Source organism: Podarcis bocagei, assembly GCF_964188305.1.
Source record: "Podarcis bocagei genome assembly, chromosome: 13".
Classification (NCBI taxonomy): Eukaryota; Metazoa; Chordata; class Lepidosauria; order Squamata; family Lacertidae; genus Podarcis; species Podarcis bocagei.
The window spans coordinates 56454750-56474548 of record NC_138138.1 but is presented as its reverse complement, the minus strand read 5'-3'; the positions used below and the strand labels follow the sequence as shown (position 1 = coordinate 56474548).

The 19799-nt window shown below is 51.2% G+C and overlaps 1 protein-coding gene across 3 annotated transcripts in view; it reads right to left on the bottom strand.

Moving 5' to 3' along the window:
* KIF1C (kinesin family member 1C) overlaps window positions 1-13662 on the bottom strand; it is a 54132-nt gene extending 40470 nt beyond the window's left edge. Inside the window, exons 1-2 of one of the 3 annotated variants that reach the window (XM_081167744.1) lie at window positions 11055-11333; window positions 10689-10844 (exon numbers count right to left, since the gene is read on the bottom strand). The gene's annotated coding sequence lies outside the window, so the exon portion shown is untranslated. Of the gene's footprint in view, window positions 1-10688; window positions 10845-11054; window positions 11334-13356 lie in introns of those variants that run through there. The other 2 variants (XM_081167742.1, XM_081167743.1) reach the window with 2 other exon arrangements.
* Window positions 13663-19799: the final 6137 nt, after the last annotated feature.

Genomic DNA, 19799 nt, shown 5'->3' with positions numbered 1-19799 from the left:
AGGGTGCATGCAAGAAGGATTCGGTCACAAGAGCACCCACCCAGTCTCCAGCAACCGGGATTTGGAATCATAGAATTGTAAAGTCGGAAGGAACCACAAGGGTCATCTAGCTCAACCCCCTCTATGGCTGTGTTTTGCTATGTTCATGCTACTGCGGACGACTGCTCTGAACACCGCTTGTCAGAAGGATGGGACACGGGTTTAACTTAAAGGTAAAGGTAAAGGGACCCCTGACCATTAGGTCTAGTCATGACCGACTCTGGGGTTGCGGCACTCATCTCGCTTTATTGGCCGAGGGAGCCAGTGTACAGCTTCTGGCTCATGTGGCCAACATGACTAAGCCGCTTGTGGCGACCAGAAAAGCACACGGAAACGCCGTTTACCTTCCCGCTGGAGCGGTACCTATTTATCTACTTGCACTGGTGTGCTTTTGAACTGCTAGGTTGGCAGGAGCTGGGACTGAGGAATGGGAGCTCACCCCGTGGCGGGGATTTGAACTGCCAACCTTCTGATTGGCAAGTCCTAGGCTCTGTGGTTTAACCCACAGCGCCACCTGCATCCCCGGGTTTAACTTACTGGCTAGCAAATAAAAAAGCACTGCTTCCTCCAACAACCTTGCAGGTGTCAGCCCCCCGTCCTTTTCCTCCTCTTCCCAAGGTTGATTTAAATTTATATGCATTTAAAATCCTTATCCCAATCAGAATCCTTTTGCAGTATTATAAAACAGAAAGGAGAACGCAGGAGTCCCGTTTGCCTTACCAGCTGCACCAAGCTAAGATATCCTGCCCTTAGCCAACATTTTCCTTGAAACCTCAGTTATTTTAAGTGTGTTTTTCTCCTTCTGCCACAAAGCAGCTTGCAAACATTAAAACACGCACAGAAAGAACGACAGCCGAAACAGCACTACACTCAAAAAGCAGCAATCACGAAAACGTAATGCCGGGGTGCTGGAACAAAATAGGACATTGGAGGAGGTGAGGGAATAAATAATCACAGTGGGGGAAAGAGCCTCGTGAAACGAGGTGGTCTTCATAAGGCATCCTCGTGGCTTTCCCCCGTGCATCTGCCTGACTGCTGTGAGAGAATGATCAGCAGCCAGCTTCTCTTACATTCCTCAGGGAGAAAGCTCCACCGTCTATGCACCCCTGTCCTGTCTACCCAGGCCTAACCTTAGATGTTGGTGGGACACAGAGCAGAGCATCTTCTGAAGATCTTGGCAAGAGGCAGGCTCATTACCTGCCACGCTGCACATCTGGGTGGCCACTGTGAGAACAGGATGCTAGGCAAGATGCAGCAGGCTCTTCGTACGTTCTCAGGAAACCAGCTTGCCAGCTGTGATCCGTGAGGTTGCTGACTGCTGAGCCACCCTGTTTTAGCAACCCAGAGTGTGCTGGCCTGTCTGCAGCCTGCGGCCTTTGCTTTTAAACAATGCTCTTTTTTTCAAAGATGGCCGGCTGCTTACGTTGTTGGTTTTTTGCAGTATCAATTTGGCCAAGACGAAAACAAGCTGAAGGGAGAATATATTTCCTCCCCCCCCCCCTTCTTCACTCTAGACCCTCAATTTGCATTCCTCCAGCCAAAAGGGCGGCCAGCCAAAGTGCTGGCATTCCTGAAGGGTGTATATTTGTGTGTGTAAGAGGGTGCACTAACATAAGTGAATAAGCATACTGGAATCCCAACAAAGAGATCCTTCCTGTTCGGAGAGCTCCTCCCAGCTCCGGATCAGCCCAGCCCAACTAGTTCATCTGGGTCCACAGGCAGTGAGGGAAGGAGAAAGCCATCAATAAAACCCACAGCTCCTGGTGCCAGCCCAGGCACTTGCCACACGGGGCAGGCGGGGGAACGCCCTTCCCCAGACAGAAACCAGACAATCCATGCTTGCCTCTGTTCATGGCAGAAATATGAAGACCAGCGCCTGCAGCAGGATGTGGGTGGGGAAGGCAGGGAGGGGAGTGGCCCGTAAGAAGGTCCTGCACTGGATCAGGCCAATGGGGGGGGGGCATCTAGCCCAGCATCGTGTTCTCACAGGGGCCAGCCAGACGCCCCAGTGGGAAACCAGCAAACAGGGTCCCAGCACAAAAGCAACGCTCTCCTCCTGGGGTTTCCAGCAACTGCCATTCAGAAGCATTGTTCCGATGTTCTTCTTCTTGTTGTTGTTCTTTAGTCATTTAGTGGTGTCCGACTCTTCATGGCCCCCTGGACCAGAGCACGCCAGGCACTCCTGTCTTCCACTGCCTCCTGCAGTTTGGTCAGACTCATGTTGGTAGCTTCGAGAACACTGTCCAAGCATCTCGTCCTCTGTTGAGAGCCAATGTGGTGTAGCGGTTAAGAGCGGTGGACTCGTAATCTGGGGAACCGGGTTTACTTCCCTGCTCCTCCACCTGCAGCTGCTGGGTGACCTTGGGCCAGTCATACTTCTCTGAAGTCTCTCAGCCCCACTCACCTCACAGAGTGTTTGTTGTGGGGAGGAAGGAAAAGGAGAATGTGAGCCGCTTTGAGACTCCTTAGGGTAGTGATAAAGCGGGATATCAAATCCAAACTCTTCTCTTCTTCTCTCTGTCATCCCCTTCTCCTTGTGCCCTCCATCTTTCCCAACATCAGGGAATTTTCCAGGGAGTCTTCTCTTCTCATGAGGTGGCCAAAGTCTTGGAGCCTCAGCTTCAGGATCTGTCCTTCCAGTGAGCACTCAGGGCTGATTTCCTTCAGAATGGAGAGGTTGGATCTTCTTGCAGTCCATGGGACTCTCAAGACTCTCCTCCAGCACCACAATTAAAAGGCATCAATTCTTCGGCGATCAGCCTTCTTGATGGTCCAGCTCTCACTTCCATGCATCACTGCTGGGAAAACCAGAGCTCTGATGTTCTTAATAGTCCACAAAGACTGGTGAGCCTTGCCACAGCTTTTGAGCAACATTCATAGAGTTACAAATAAAACTAAATAGTGCTGGGCTGGGCCCAGATTTCCAGCTGAGCACATCAGAAAGAGAAGCCAACCTCACCCTCCAGATGTGGCTGAACTACAATTCCCATCAGCCCCAGCCAGCAACATCTGGAGGGCCAAAGGTTTTCCCATCCTGGTCTCAACCTTTCCCTCAACAAACTTGAATCATTGAATTGTAGAGCTGGGCCATCTAGTCCAACGCACTGCAATGCAGGAATCGCAACTCAAGAATCCCTGACAGGTGTCCATCTAACCTCTGCTTAAACACTTTCAATGAAGGCAGTCCGCTGCAGCAATATTTAAATGCTCTGTAATTTTTTTATTTTAAAAACGTTCACTTTTGAGTAAAATGCTTCCCAGAAAAATGACTCAGGTGGGAAAGGAGAAACAAAGAGATTGATCGAGTTGAAGAAGAAAGTGGCCTTTGGCTGGGCTCAGATCCGGCCCAATCGCCTTCTAAATCCAGCCCGCGGACACAATCAGTGTGTTTTCACATGAGTAGAATGTGTCCTTTTATTTAAAATGCACCTCTGGGTTATGTGTGGGGCAAAGGAATTTGTTCATATTTTTTTTCAAAATATAGTCCGCCATCCGCCCCCCAAGGTCTGAGGGGTGGTGGACCGGCCCCCTGCTGAAACAGTTTGCTGACCCCTGGCTTAGATGGACCTCCCTCCAACGCCTTCCAAGCCCCTCCACCTCCCCGCGAACTCTGACCCCGGCTTTCAGCATCTTAACCCCCTACCTGTTATTCACAGCAGCCACTCTTCTGGCTGAGACCCCCACCTGCCTGAATCTTCACGCTCCACTGCACACTGTGGGGCAGGGCGAAGCTCACCTCCTCCATTTGATGCCTGAAAATGTTCCCAGGCACTCTGTGGTGCAAGCCTCCCCCCCCCCCCCGAAAGCCTCTTCCTCTGCAGGACAGGCACTTTCCTCTGCACCCCCCACCCCTCCTGATTCCACAAGCAGAGATTTGCAGGGCAGCTTAGGGTTGTATGTTTAAACCATTTGCCGCTTCAGCTCTGTGCTCTGAGCCGCAATCCTGTTACAAGCCCATCCCGGGCCCCTTCTGGCTGCAGAAGCATCCTGGACGGAGAAAGGAGGAAAGGGAGATCTTGTAACAACAATAGCTTTGGGTTGGTGGCATTGCTTTTTAAAACAAGCGAAAGTTCTCTGCACAGAGCTAGCAAACGGAGGTTTCATGCTCCAGAGCCACCGTCTGACCACAGAGAGCAGCTCCATTGTGGTCAAGAAGCGAAGAGGCAGACACACACACACACACACACACACATTCAAGCTCCGCTTGGCTTTGTGTTCAGCCTTTCCCAAAGTCTGCCCCAGCCACGTGGAAGAGTCTTGCGGAAGAGTTGGGTGTGCCTGCACCTCCCAACACACCTGGAGTGATTAAGGCCAAAAGGATCCCAGGTATCTATCTAGGCACCTCCGCAAAAGGGAAGAGTGTTTGGAAATGCGAAAGGAATAAGCCTTGCCTGTGCTCCTTAGGCCTTTTTCAAGAAGCCACACAAGCTCACCTGGTGTGCTCTTTCGCTGCAAGATGACTTCTGCCTCTTCCTCACCACTCGGTTTTTAATTCCTGACTTCTAAGAACGTAAGATGAGCCTGGTGGGGCAAGCCAAAGGAGGCCCCTCTAGTCCAGAATCCTGTTCTCACAGGGGCCAACCAGCTGCCCCAGTGGGGAACTGGCAAGCAGGACCAAGCCCCAAAGCCTCTGTCCCCTCCCACGGTTTCCAGGAACTGGTATTCAGAGGCATTGCTGCCTCCAGCTGTGAAGGCAGAGCATAGCCATTGTGGCTGGTAGTCACCGACAGCCCTTTTTAAAAAGCCAATCGTCTTTTAAAGCCATGGGGGGGGGGAGGTTGGCTGTCCCTGCCTCCTGTGGGAGTGAGTTCCATAGTTTAACTCTGCGCGAAAAAGTATTCTTTAATGGCTTTCTTTTCTCCCTTGCTCGACTAGCTTGTCTTTGGGGTAGGGTCCACATCACTCTCTGGCTAGCACTAAATAAATTACAGTGGTACCTCAGGTTACAGATGCTTCGGGTTATGCATTTTCAGGTTGTGGACCACGGGAAACCTGGAAGTACCGGAAAGGGTTACTTCCGGGTTTCTGCGCATGCGCAGAAGCGCCAAATCGCATCATATGCATGCGCAGACACGGCGCTGCAGGTTGCAGACGTGCCTCCATCACAAATTACGTCCGCAACCCATGGTTTTACTGTATAATGGAACTGCACCAGGGCCATATCTCCATATCTGCAGCTGAAAGTACACAGAGAGACAGACAGACAGCGCACAAGAGACAGCACAAGGATATCCATGCGCTTCCAGAGAGGTCCTGAGGCTGAGGCCTGCTCAGGGAAATCAGGCTTTCTAGCCACTTAGCTGTGCCCCTTAGCTTGTGCTGATGGACCAACAAATGCACCCTGAACATGCTCAGAGGTCTTCCTTACTGCAGGGGAGTTTAACAGGGCAGCAGGCTATCTGACTTAGATTCTCTGTTCTGGACCAGTGGCATTTTAGTTCACAACACGCCTCTCACTAAGTCTGTTTGCTCCTGCAGAAACAACAGCTGACCCTGACCTCAGGAAACAGCCTTCTGCTCCCACACCCATCTCTTGCTCATACAAACACACACACACACAGAGAGAGAGAGAGAGAGAGAGAGAGCTGCAGCTATTGCTATGAACTGGCAGTCAATTGAGCCTCTCCTGTGGCACAGAGAAACCACCCATGCAACTCAGCTGGGAAGGCAGCGATAAGCCTTTAATTAAAGCTTCTGGACCATCAAGTCGTGTTAATTACCATAATCACAGAGCTGGTAGGAAACAAGACACACGCCCTGAATAAATAAATAAAAAGCGCAAGTGAAGCATCCATCTTTCAGCCGGAAGAGGGCCGTGCAGCAGCCTGCCTGCCTCTCTCCCACACCTCTAACACACACACACACGAAATATGAGGCCAAGGGATGAACTCCAGACATCTCTGAGGCGTTCTCAAAAGTGGCCAGGCACTTGCAAGTCCAAGGATCCTGCAAATCCAAGTTGCTCACGTAGCGTCACAATCCTCTCCACGCTGCTGAAGGGGCTGTGGGGAAAGGGGCACCTTTTTCCACCTGTGGTGGGAGTGCCCACAGGTATTCCAATTCTGGATTTGTCCAGAAATGACCAAAATACTCAAATGTCCCCTTCTAACTTCAACACTTGTTGTTGCTGTTGTTTAGTCGTTTAGTCATGTCCAACTCTTTGTGACCCCCTGGACCAGAGCACGCCAGGCACTCCTGTCTTCCACTGCCTCCTGCAATTTGGTAAGACTCATGCTGGTAGCTTCGAGAACACTGTCCCACCATCTCGTCCTCCGCCATCCCCTTCTCCTTGTGCCCTCCATCTTTCCCAACATCAGGGTCTTTTCCAGGGAGTCTTCTCTTCTCATGAGGTGGCCAAAGTCTTGGAGCCTCAGCTTCATGATCTGTCCTTCCAGTGAGCACTCAGGACTGATTTCCTTCAGAATGGATAGGTTTGGTCTTCTTGCAGTCCATGGGACTCTCAAGAGTCTCCTCCAGCACCAGAATTCAAAAGCATCCATTCTTCGGCGATCAGCCTTCTTTATGGTCCAGCTCTCACTTCCATACATCACTACTGGGAAAACCAGAGCTTTAGCTATACGGACCTGTGTCGGCAAGGTGATGTCTCTGACTTCACCACAGATTTGTTAAATAAATCCATACGACGATCAGCTGAAAGGTTTCAGCTCTCAGGAACTCTTGATACGGATGTCGGCAGGTGCCAGAACCTCAATCGACCTCCCAACTTTATAATTCTGTGATTCTATGACTTGCAGCTTTTGGTTTGGTATAAGCCCATGTGGAGTTTAGCATTAGCCGGGGGGAAACAACTCATAAATTGTGGGTGGCCAAAGGCTTGGAGGACCCTGAAAAATTACAGACCATTTGGTGGGAATCATACAACAAATACAGACACACAGGTCTCCCTCTCCACAGGATAATGTGAAATTGGGCTTTCTTAACGGTCTTAAATGGGGCTTGTACAGAAGCAAGGCCCCTTCAGAGTGCAGTAAGGAAGCAAAGGCACCACTTCCCCAGCTGCCCAGAAGTTACACTGAGTTACTGGGCAAGCATAACAAACATCCTTGTTGCACCTGGAGCAGTATTGTGGCAAAGGTTTTTGTGGACTAGATCACACTCCAGATGCATGAGGCATTATCCTCAAAACTATTAGACGGGAGTACTGGGCACTGCCCAGGAATTTTTAGAAACCAAAAAAATGTTATTTTTTAAAACAGATAATGTAATTTGAGAGTTTGCAACGGTCACACCAAAAATTGAGTGACGCCACCTTGAATCAAAATGGCGCTCACCTTGGGAACCCTCACTCCAAGTTTGGTGACAATATCTCAAAAGCTGGCCAACTGCACAGAGAACTGACAATCCATTTTCCAAAGTACATAGTAGATCTTATCTATTCTCTCTCTCTCTCTCTCTCTCTCACACACACACACACACACGTGTGCATGGCGGGTCGGGTTGTAAATAGTGGAGCCAAATAGCTATCAAATGCAAAAAGTTCCATCTGCATCCACTCTACATGAAGTTCAAAATGCATACACATCAAATGCATTGGCCATTCGCAATTGCCGGTTAACACAAATCACCCAACCTTTACAATGCTAAGTCAACATCTGCAGCAGGAAAACAAAACTGATATCTTGATTCAGGTCTAAACAAACAGAATCAAACTCCCTGACAAGCACCAATTTCACACTGGAGTCTCCCTTCTCAGTTTGTGGCGGCTGATGTTACAAACTTTGGAGGAGGGGAAATTGTGTTACCACCGCCATCCGCAAGGGAGAATCCCACAGGGTGCCCAAAGGTCCCACTGCATTCCTGAATAGCTCAGTTGGTGAGAGTGTGGTGCTGATATTGCCAAGGCTGCAGGTTCGATCCCTGTATGGGACAGCTGCATATTCCTTCATTGCAGGGGGTTGGAAGACATGATCCTCGGGGTCCCTTCCAACTCTACTATTCGATGATTCTGCATCACTTTACTGGGGAGAAAGCCTCTCAGGGCAGCCAGGAAGTCTGCCTCAGAATGATCCCAGTACATTCATCAAGCTTCAGGTAGGTGCTGGAAGAAAGCAACCGTGTTAGGCCAAAGGGATAAGAGCATCAGAAGACTGGTTGGGCTCAGAGGCTGTGACTGGCCTCCAAGGCCACCCAGGGAGCTTTATGGACAAGTGGGGATTCGAACCCTGGTCTCTCCGAAGTCTTAGTCCGACGCAGTCTAATCAAATCACCACCTCTGGCTCAGGTTGATAGAGCAGAGGGAGGAGAAAGGGAAAGATGAAGACGGAGAGGGTGAGGCGAAGGGCAAGATGGAGATCGCTTCCATGTTGAGCCGAAGGATTTAAGGGCCAGGACTTCACAGTGCCACAAACAAATCTAAGGATTGACAGGCTGTGGAATGACAGGGTTGACTCAGCTGGGGAGGAGCCAGTCAGAACACCAGGGCAGCTGTTGTGTCTGCCGTGTGCGCACATCAAATGGCACTCCCAGTATTTATGCAGAGAGCAAAGAACTGACGTCCAGGAAGAAGAGTTCGCTTCTCCTTGGCAGGACTGTGAGCGCGAGTCTAACAGGAGGCAATGTCTAGTCTCAGGCAACCACTGTCTTCCTAGTGCCTGCTTGGGATGCTGTGAAGGAGCCACACCCGGGCAAGGGATGACAACACTGGATTTCCCCCACCCCATCAAAACTAGACAAATCAGCCATTCACAGAACCTTCCCCATTCCTGGACAGAGGCAGGGAAACTGAGGCCTGGGGAGAAGGGCTCTAGACCAGCTTTCCCCAAAGGGGGAAGTGGGGTTACCTAGGGGCAAGAGGGGGGCACTGGAGGTGTCAAAGACTATCTATAGCAGACATGGTCAAACTTGGCCCTCCAGATGTTTTGGGGCTACAATTCCCATCATCCCTAACCACTGGTCCTGAACAGGATTTGGCCATGCCTGAACAGGATTTGACGAATGCATGGAGGAGGAGAGGACTATCTATGGCTACTAACCAGGATGGCTATGTTCTGAAGCAGGGCAAGGCCCACAAGACCTTCACAAAGCAAGCTGGCCGGGGGGTGGAATCACTTTCCTCCACACCCCCTCAGCAGCCAAGACAGCAGGACAGCCACCACCTTGAAGAGCACCCTCCCAAGTGCAGCCCAGCATTATAGGAAAACACCATAGGGAGACACACAGCAGACCTAATTGCTACTGGTGAAATAGATCCTTGACTTGCAGAACTGGCCACAGAAACGGGGGGGGGGGGGAGGAGGAGAAAGAAGGAGAGAAAGAAAGAGAAGGTGGATTTGTTTTTCTGTACTGTCCATGCATTCACAGGGAAGGCAATGTGCAGCGCATGATGAAGCAGGCGAGTTCCCATGCCAAGCTAGCTGAGCAAAGCTTTTTGCCGGGGCATTGCAGCTCTCCCTCTACCCAGAGGCTTTCTGGCAAAGCAGGGGATATTTGATCAGCTGCCTGGACCTCAAAGAGCAGTCATGAGAGACAGGATCAGGAGGGCTTTTGCTTACAACAGGCCAAGGCAGATGGGAACGGCTTGGACAGATAAACACACACACACATACAAGAGGCAATGGTCACACACACACACACCAAGGCAATTGGGGAACCTGTCAAAAAAGCAGCACAAGAAGTTCAAGGTGTTGGAAAAGGAGAAACTCCAAAAACCATGTTTGGTAACCAATTTGGGCAACAGGTGGGGGGAGAGAGCGGAGGCTTTCCAAGACGTTTGGGTGTAAAACTCAGCAGCCTCAGTCACAGAAGGCTACGCCAAGGTACCCGCAAGCAGAACTGAAGGAACTGCCACAGCAAGAGAGAGATAGGTGCTGCCACCCATACCTGGGACAGAGTCACACAGGGTCCAAGTCAAAGGCTATCTGGTCCGGCCTCGAGCCCAAGGGGACCAGCCTCCTCCCTTGCCACTCCGCCCAAGCAACCCAGACATCAGTGGGTGCCGAGAGGAAAAGTGGACGCCCTGCAAGAGCTGCTTCCAGGGCAAGCAGCCTGAGCAACTCAAGGAAGTGAGCCAAGCCACGCGATGTAGAGGGAGAAGCAAAGGATCACCATCCGTAAAGAAATCCAAAGAAGGGGCTATTGCACACAACCCAGGCATATAGGAAGCCACCTTAAGAAGGGTCAGACCAGCAGTCTGTCTCACTCAGTACTGACTGCACTGACTGGCAGCAACTGCACTCCAAGGTTTCTGGAAAGAGAGAGGGGGTTCTCTCCCAGCCCTATCCGGAGATGCCATCAGAACCAGGGACCTTCTGCATGCAAAGCGGATGTTCTAACACTGAATCATTGCCCTTGCCCTGTCCTTGGTCACTGCAGGCCCTAACGTCCCATGGAAAGGGGAGGGCAAGAACTAAGGTCATATAGGACAGGGGGGCACCCTCCTCAGTTCCCAAAATGCCACATATGCGGCACCAGAGATTCTTCTCACTGGTAGAGAGTAGGCTAAATGGCTAAACGGCCTTTCCTGGAAACAGAGAACATAATTTAGAACAAAGTCAATTTCCCTAGAATTTAGCAGTCACATTCCCCGCCCCCCTAACCTCTCTCCCAAATATTCATAGAATCATATGATCACAGAGTTGGAAGGAACCCTCAGCACAACAGCCGTCCCTGGCTGGGCTCGAACCACCAACCTTCTGTTTAACAGCCGGACGCACTGACCCATTGCGCCACCTGAGGGATTAGATAGCACCAAGCTGGACAGCTTCTGAACTGTTTAAACTGCGGCAGGATTCAAGGTCAGGTGGAAGGGCCCTCTCTGAACAGAGAGCCTGGAAACCTATCCACCCCTTTTAAAAAATTGTAAAAATGACATTTTGTGAGGATATTAGGAGAACATCCAAGCTTTCAAGAACATGCCATGGGCAAAGCAGGGGGGGGGGAGCACTGCCACTATCCAAGTTCACAAATACAACACACGTTTTTCTTTGTCCATTGTAAAGCCAAACACTTTCCACAGCACCAGGACACAACCCACCAAGCAATCCTGCCTCCATTACCTTGTTAACAATGGATGAGTATTTGGGAAGCATTTACAATCAGCCACAGGAATGGTTTCAGGCCACAGCACGCTCCACGGATACCAGAAAATTTGCCCGACCGCTATACGAAGGGGACTCGTCTGTATACGTCCACCTCAGCTGACCCAAATAGGCGGTGTCGTTTTACCTATCTTGTGCTCCCAAGAAGAGAACGCAACAGCCTGCCCTTCGATAGGACCCAGAGACAGAGCAACTTTGCATTCTCCCTCTTCCCCAACGCACCCCCGGATCGGGAATGTTTCTGTGTATTCGGAACATAGACGAAGGACCGGTCATTCTCCTAAAAATAACTCCTGACAACAAGGGACGCGTATCTTATGCTCCCACTCCCCACCTCCCAACTTCTCGGTTGCTCGGGCATGACCTGGAACAAATGATAAACCCCACCACCAACACCCAGCATTGCCTCCACCAACATCAGGAGACTCCAGATCGTCACACCCCTGGGGATTTGAGGGGGGGCAGTCAGCATTATGGTATCCTTCTGCTACTGGAACACAGAATCTTTCACTTGCCTCAGGGCAGGGTCAAGGACCAGGAAAAAAATCCCAGTGACATTTTAAACTCCCTAATTCATACATCCTACAGTCTTCCCACCCCAAACAGGCACGGCCTCCAAACCCACAGAACATCTCCCGCCTACGTCAGATTAGTGTTTTCAAATCTCATTGAAAAACAGGAATAGCAAGCATGGATTGAATGTCCTCCTCCTAGTGTTTGAGGATGGTTCTGGGAATGGCCGGCACATTGGAGTGGCATTAGCACCCTATTCTGTCACAAACCACAGAGCCTAGGGGCTTGCCGATCAGAAGGTCGGCGGTTCGAATCCCCGCTACGGGGTGAGCTGTTGCTCAGTCCCTGCTCCTGCCCACCTAGCAGTTCGAAAGCACCTCAAAGTGCAAGTAGATAAATAGGTACCGCTCCGGCGGGAAGGTAAATGGCGTTTCCGTGCGCTGCTCTGGTTCGCCAGAAGCGGCGTCATCATGCTGTCCACATGACCCGGAAGCTGTACGCCGGCTCCCTCGGCCAGAAAAGCGAGATGAGCGCTGCAACCCCAGAGTCAGCCACAACTGGACCTAATGGTCAGGGGTCCCTTTACCTTTACCTGTCACAAACTTCACGAGGCCTCTGCAAGTGGGTAGAAGGATTATGAGAACCAACAGACCAAATGGGCCATCAAACCCAGCACCTCAAAAGCAAGACAGGAATGCTTCCTTGTCTCCATCAACCCTCACATACAAAATTAATGTAGAGCCAACACAGAAGAGTATCTAACAAAACAGGCTCTACATGGAAGCTTTCTCTGATGCAATGAACCTGTGACGTTTCTCAGGTGGTGCCACAACAAGCAGAGAGAACAGCTAACAGGCAACTTAAGCAAGTGAGCCAAGCCGTAAATGGGAAGAAGCGTTACTGGGGTGCTACTGCTAGCTAGCTTAACCTGGGTCTGGTTGTAGCACTCTGTTTGCTAGAGGAAGAACTTTTCCTAGCCTCCCGTTGTAAGTGGGTTTGGGGAAAAGTTCCAGGGATTGGGGGAAGTCTCCCCCCACGCCTAACCCCACTGATCCCCACAATAAGAACCCCCCCCCAATGGATTGAAAAGACAATAAAGGAGATTCCAAACATTAGGAAGAACTTTCTGACAAGTAACAGCTGTTTGACAGCGGGATGGAGTCCCCTGGAAGTTGGCGGGTTCTCCTTGGCTGGAGGTTTTCAAACAGAGTTTCCGTCAGGAATCTTTAGCTGCGATTCCTGCATTGCGGTGGGGTTGGGCTAGATGGCCCTTGGGGGGTCCCTTCCCCCTCTACAATTCTAGAGCCATAAGTCAGGAGTCTTGTTACAAGTGCCAAAAGCAAGCCTTGAAGTCCTTTTCGCGAAAGCAGCAAGATTAAAAAGGGGGAAAAGTCAGGGGAAGTTTTCGCTGCGCACCCAGCCTCCAATCCTCCTGCGCTTTCCAGCTTCTCCGGATGAAAGCAGCCTCGGCTCCCCTACCCAGCCCAGACTCCAGCCGCCCTCCTGCTCCCGCTCCCCGCGCAGGAGCTCCTCCGGCGTTGCAGGAATCCTTCTGTTTGTCTTGAGGGGGCCGCCGCCGCCGCCGGGCACGGGCTCTCCGCCTGGCGCGCAGGAGGGGATCCCGGCGCCCTGCGCTCCCGCTCGGCCTCCCCCGGCATTCCGATACAAGGCGCTGCCCGCCCGCCCGCCCGCCTCTCTTTCCCCCCGGGGATGCGCCACCCCCCGCATCCCCCCCAGAAGCGCTCACCTTCCTGCGCAGGGGGCCCCGCCAAACTTCGCCCCGCTCCCCGGCGCTGCAACGCCCAACTTTATGTAGCCTTTGGCTTTTTTCTGTTCCTTTCCCCCTCCGCCCCCGAACTTTTTCTTAGGGCTGCGGATGCTGCATCACTGCCGCCGCCGCCGGGGGAAGGGAAGGGTATGGGGCGATCTTCGGGGGGGGAGCCTTCAAGGGGGCGCCCTCCCCGGCCCGCAATGGTGGCGAGGTGGAGCAGCAGCAGCAGCCGCCGCCGCCACAGTTGCCGGCGCCCGCCGGGCAGGGCAAAGGGGAATCGGGGAGGAGCACGCGGGAGAGGACCGGCCCGGGGAGGGAGGGGAGGGGGCCCGGGGGGAGGAGAGAGGAGACGGGCTCGGGAATGTCGCGAGACGGGAAAAAGTTTCCTGGCCCCTCCCTGGGAGGTGGACGCTTCTTAAAAGGGCAACGCGCCCTGCGCGCTTGGAAAGCCAGGGAGGATGGAGAAGGGCGCTGCGTCTCTCCGAGGCCATCCAGGGCGCAGGACGATGCGCGCAAGCGGGGCAGGCTCTCGCCCGGCGCCCCAAGGGGAGAGGGGCTGCATGCACCCCCTCGGAGAAGGACGAGGAGGTTCTAGGTGCCACAAAACAATCACATTTTTTTTACTAGTTACAGGTAGGTAGCCTTCCAGTAGCACCTTAGAGACCAACTAAGTTCGTTATTGGTATGAGCTTTCATGTGCATGCACGCTTCTTCAGATACACGCGAAAGTTCGTACCAATAACAACTGGAAGCAATTTTTTTTACTATAGTTGTTATGTACATACTGATGTTCTCACCCTGGGCCAGCAGGGGGGATACTATAGACAGTTTTCACTCAGGTCCACATATGCAAATAAGGAATTGAAAATGATGTTCATTGATTGGATAGTTACAGAAAATGGTTACTGTTGCATTGTAGTTGAGCTCTATATAAGCAGGCTGACTCAACCCTTCAGTTCAGTTCTGTTCTGGCCTGGGAATAAACAAAAGCTGTCTGAAGAATCACTGTGTTGTCTGATATGTTCACCCACAACTTAACGCTGGCGACGAAGGTGGGATCGATGGACATCAGAGCACAGCCAGATGCAGCCACCCTCTGAGCTGAGCTGAATCACTGAACAGAACCAATTCAGAGCTCACCGTCTGGCTAGAGCACTGTGTCCCATCCATCGCCCACCACGTTGGCATTGGAACCATGGATTCACTGGTGCCTCTACTGCCGTTTGCCCCAGCCTCTGAATCATGGGACTCCTACCTCGCTCGGTTTGACTGCTACCTCCAAGCAAATGAGCTGACAGGAGGCTCTGTAGCTCTCAGCCTTTGTGGCCCCCAAGTGCTCAAGGCGGCCCGAGCATTGGTTGCGCCTCTAGCAGTCCAGGCAGCGCTGTGGGACAGGATTCAAGAGAAGCTCCTCAACCACTGCGCACCAAAGCTGTGTCGTCTGATATGTTCACCCATAACTTAACAACAGTATTGCTGTTACTCTTTCTGGATCACCCTTCCTGCAGAAACCCTAAGGTGGTGGGTAGATAATACGTATAAAACCTCTAAGAGATCGGAACATGAATGACCTTAAAGCATCATAAGGCGGGCTGGGGAAACCCAGACAGATGGGCGGCGTATAAATAATAAAATTATTATTGTTATTGAGCCAAAAAATCGGCCCCTAGAACGACATAGTATTATGCTTGACCGTTCCGAAGAACTGGCCCACTTGATGATTTACGTACGACAGACAAACACCACTGTCATTATTCCGATTTCTTGCCCACCCTTCTCCCAACATTGTAAGAAGGCATCCCATACCAAAACAAAATTTCAGTAAAAATAGGCGGGGTAATATTCTGTATGTGTTATAATGCAAGGCATGTGAGCTAGAGGCGGAGGAACCCTGTTGTTGGTGAGTTCGTTGGCTCAAGGAAGAGAGTTCTTGTGGGTGTTGTCCTCCCTGCACAGCTCCTGAGCATGTCTAATCCTTGTTGCTTTTGGTTGTTGCATCTTCTTGGCTGTTTCCACCCCCACCTCTTCTGGGCTGAGCATCTATTGCATGTGGTGACCTGGGGTTGCTCTTCTGCGCCTTCATCTCCTCTCCATCTCTCTGTCTAAATTAACTCACTTCTTATTTCAAATGCATAGGTAAAGGTAAAGGGACCCCTGACCATTAGGTCCAGTCGTGACCGATTCTGGGGTTGCGGCGCTCATCTCGCTTTACTGGCAGAGGGAGCCGGCCTTTGTCCGCAGACAGCTTCCAGGTCATGTGGCCAGCATGACTAAGTTGCTTCTGGCGAACCAGAGCAGCGCACGGAAACGCCATTTACCTTCCCGCCGGAGCGATACCTATTTATCTACTTGCGCTTTGACGTGCTTTCGAACTGCTAGGTTGGCAGGAGCAGGGACCAAGCAACAGGAGCTCACCCCGTCGCAGGGATTCGAACCGCCGACCTTCTGATCGGCAAGTCCTAGGCTCTGTGGTTTAACCAACAGTGCCACCCGCGTCCCTTGACGCATAATTTATACCTAAAAATACTAGGGTTTTTTTATTAAATAAAAGCAAAACACACGGAGGCCTCTTCCTTAGAACTCGGATTCTCCTCTTGTTCCTTTGCAAGATAAAAATAAACAACCAACAACAAAAGCTATTCTCCGTCTCTCCCTCTCTCTCTCTCTATATATATATTGGTGATATATATATCACCAATGATGCATCTTTGTGCCTGTAAAGATGGGATGTGGGTAGAAGGTTAAGGACATTCATAAGGAAAGCTCCCAATAGATCCCCCCCCCCCAATTATCCACATGTTTCAACCTCCCACGCCTATTGTAAATTTTTATGGCAGTGTGAAACGGATAAATATACAAGGCGAGGAGAACAAAAAGGTTCATTTCCCCCCTTTGACTGCCGCACAGCTTTTATTCCAGACAACACTGCCAAGGAGACCTGCCAAAACCAGAGGAGCGGAGGGCGGGGTGGAATCCTGCCCTAACTCAGCCCACTACTGGAAAAAGCACAGCGAAGTCAGGAGGAGCACAACAACACAAGATTAGCTCTGCTGGATCAGGCCAAAGGGGGCCCATCTAGTCATTATAGAATCATCACAGAATCATAGTTGGAAGGAACCCTGTGGGTCATCCAGTCCAGCCCCACACAATGGAGGAATGTGCAGCTGCCCCCTTACAGGGATCGAACCTGCAACCTTGGCATTATCAGGTCTGAGGATCCTTGGGGTAGTTGGATTCCTCTTCCTACATCTCTCCAGTTGGAGAACTGTCCATTTATTGCTGCAAATCAAGCAATTCCTGATCTGCAAGAGGACCTCTCCTCTTACTCCTCGACTGCCAAGCTTACTCAGGAGCCTTTGGTGTGGCGCTTTGTCAAAAAAGCTTGTGAGTGACCTTTATCTATATGCTTTTTCGGGAAGGACCTCAACAAGGAAGGCAGGGCTGCGCTGCTGTGTTAATCTGCGTAGGGCGCCATCTGCTGGAATCCATTTGCACTGCTAAGTGAGGGGGAAAGAAAGGCGGATGCCAAATGTGAGCAGCCTGAGCTTTTCAAAGGAACAAGAGTCACTGTCTACTCCTTTGTAAACCTGTTTACTGCGTTCTCACATGGGAAAGCCGACTACCACTGCTACATCACTGATTTATAAAAAGGTAAAGGGACCCCTGACCATTAGGTCCAGTCGTGACCGACTCTGGGGTTGCGGCGCTCATCTCACTTTATTGGCCGAGGGAGCCAACATACAGCTTCTGGGTCATGTGGCCAGCAGGACTAAGCCGCACGGAAACGCCGTTTACCTTCCCGCCAGAGCGGTACCTATTTATCTACTTGCACTTTGATGTGCTTTCGAACTGCTAGGTTGGCAGGAGCAGGGACCGAACAACGGGAGCTCACCCCGTCGCGGGGACTCGAACCGCCGACCTTCTGATCGGCAAGTCCTAGGCTCTGTGGTTTAACCCACAGCGCCACTTGCGTCCCTCACTGATTTATACCAGAGCCTAATAGGCCAGGAGGCAGCAATGGCCACCAACTTGGATGATTGTAAAATATTATTAGGCAAATAAATGACTAACAGGGCCAGCCCACCTGTTAGGCCAGGTGAAGCAACTGCCTCAGGCAACAGGATTCACAGGAGCAGCAGATCCCAGTGCAAGCCTTCACTCCAGCCTTGTTCCTGATGTAGATCTTCACTCACCCCTTCTTTCCTAGCAGGGAGGGGGCGCCATTTTGTGGTTCTCCTCAGGGGCCAAAATGTCTTGGGCCAGCCCTGGCTATCAATGGCCACTCTGGCCACAATGGCTATGTTCTTAGAATAAGAGAACCATAGAGCCGAAAGGGGCCGTGAAGGTCATCCAGCCCAACCCCCTGCGATGCAGGAATCTCAGCTAAAGCATCCCAGACAGGTGGCCATCCAAACTCTGCTTAAAAACCTCCAAGGAAGAACCCATCACCTTCCAAGGGAACCCGTTGCACTGCTGAACGGCTTTTACTGTCAGAAAGTTCTTCCAGAGGTTGAGCTGCAATCTCCTTTCTTGTCGCTTGAAGCCATGGGTTCGAGTCCTGCCCTCCAGAGCAGGAGAAAACAAGCTTGTCCCCTCTTCCATGTGATAGCCCTTGAGATAAGTAAAGATGGCTATCCTATCTCCTCTCATCTTTTCCTGGCTAAACATCCCCAATTCCTTCAACCGTTCCTCATAAGGCTTGGTTTCCAGACCCTTGGTGCTCTTGGTTGAACCTCCTCTCCGCCCCTTCCAGCTTGTCAACATCCTTCATAAATTGTGGCATCCAGAACTGAACACAGGATTCTAGGTGGATGTATGACTCATCCCTCTATGAATTAAAGAAATGATGGGCTCTCATCTGGTCGGAGGCCTCTTGTTCTTTCTGCGCTGCCCTCGGTTACAACAATTCGCACACAAAGTGGAAACCGGTTCTTGGCTGAGGCTTGTGGGGGAAGGTTTGCTGGGGGAAAACAAACAGTGCAGGAATCAAATCCCAGGTAATGACTACGGTCCTTGATGGGAGGAAACTGTAGGGCAGGAAACGCTCCTGTGCATTTCCTCACGGAGGTGGCCGCAGCAGGAAACAGATGGACAGGAGTTGGCACCCGCCGTGTCAGCTGGAAAATGCCATTCATTGTGGGTGCAGGCTTTGCGCTCAGATGCTAAGTCCTGTTGTTGTTGTTTAGTCGCTTAATCGTGTCTGCCTCTTTGTGACCCCCTGGACCAGAGCACACCAGGCCCTCCTGTCTTCCACTGCCTCCCACAGTTTGGTCAAACTCATGCTGGTAGCTTCAAGAACACTGTCCCACCATCTCGTCCTCTGCCCTCCCCTTCTCCTTCTGTCCTCCATCTTTCCCAACATCAGGGTCTTTTCCAGGGAGTCTTCTCTTCTCATGAGGTGGCCAAAGTCTTGGAGCCTCAGCTTCAGGATCTGTCCTTCCAGTGAGCACTCAGGGCTGATTTCCTTCAGAACGGAGAGGTTTGATCTTCTTGCAGTCCATGGGACTCTCCAGAGTCTCCTCCAGCACCAGAATTCAAAAGCATCCATTCTTCGGCGATCAGCCTTCTTTATGGTCCAGCTCTCACTTCCATACATCACTACTGGGAAAACCATGGCTTTAACTATACGGACCTTTGTTGGCAAGTTGATGTCTCTGCTTTTTAAGACGCTGTCTAGATTTGCCATCGCCTTTCTCCCAAGGAGGAGGCATCTCTTAATTTCGTGACTGCTGTCAGCATCCTCAGTGATCATGGAGCCCAAGAAAGTCAAATCTCTCCCTTTTCTCCATTTCTTCCCCTTCTATTTGCCAGGAGGTGATGGGCCCAGTGGCCACGATCTTTGTTTTTTTGATGTTGAGCTTCAGACCATATTTTGCGCTCTCCTCTTTCACCCTCATTAAAAGGTTCTTTAATTCCTCCTCACTTTCTGCCATCAAGGTTGTGTCATCTGCGTATCTGAGGTTGTTGATATTTCTTCTGGCAATCTTAATTCCGGCTTGGGATTCATCCAGTCCAGCCTAAATCCTAGGAATGTATAATTGTACAGCTAGAAGGGTCATCTAGGTTCATCTAGTCCAACCCCTGAAATGCAAACTGTGGGGAGGGATCTTGTCCCTACACACTTGCCACTCCGGGGGGGGGGGAACACTCCACATTCCCTAAGCATCTTCATGCAAAGCCTGAGAGCGTATTGGAGAGCCATTGTGGTATAATGGTGAGGGTCTTGGACTAGGATCTGGGAGGCCAGAGACTGGATCCTCCTCACTCGGACATGAAGCTCAGTGTGTGACCTTTGGCCGGTCCTCATCTCTCAGCCTCACCTGCCTCGCAGGGTTGTTGTTGTTTTTTTTTTAAAGTACATGTTTTATTAAATCAAAAGTATTCCAAGGTGCCTCCAAACTGACATCCACAAGGTGACA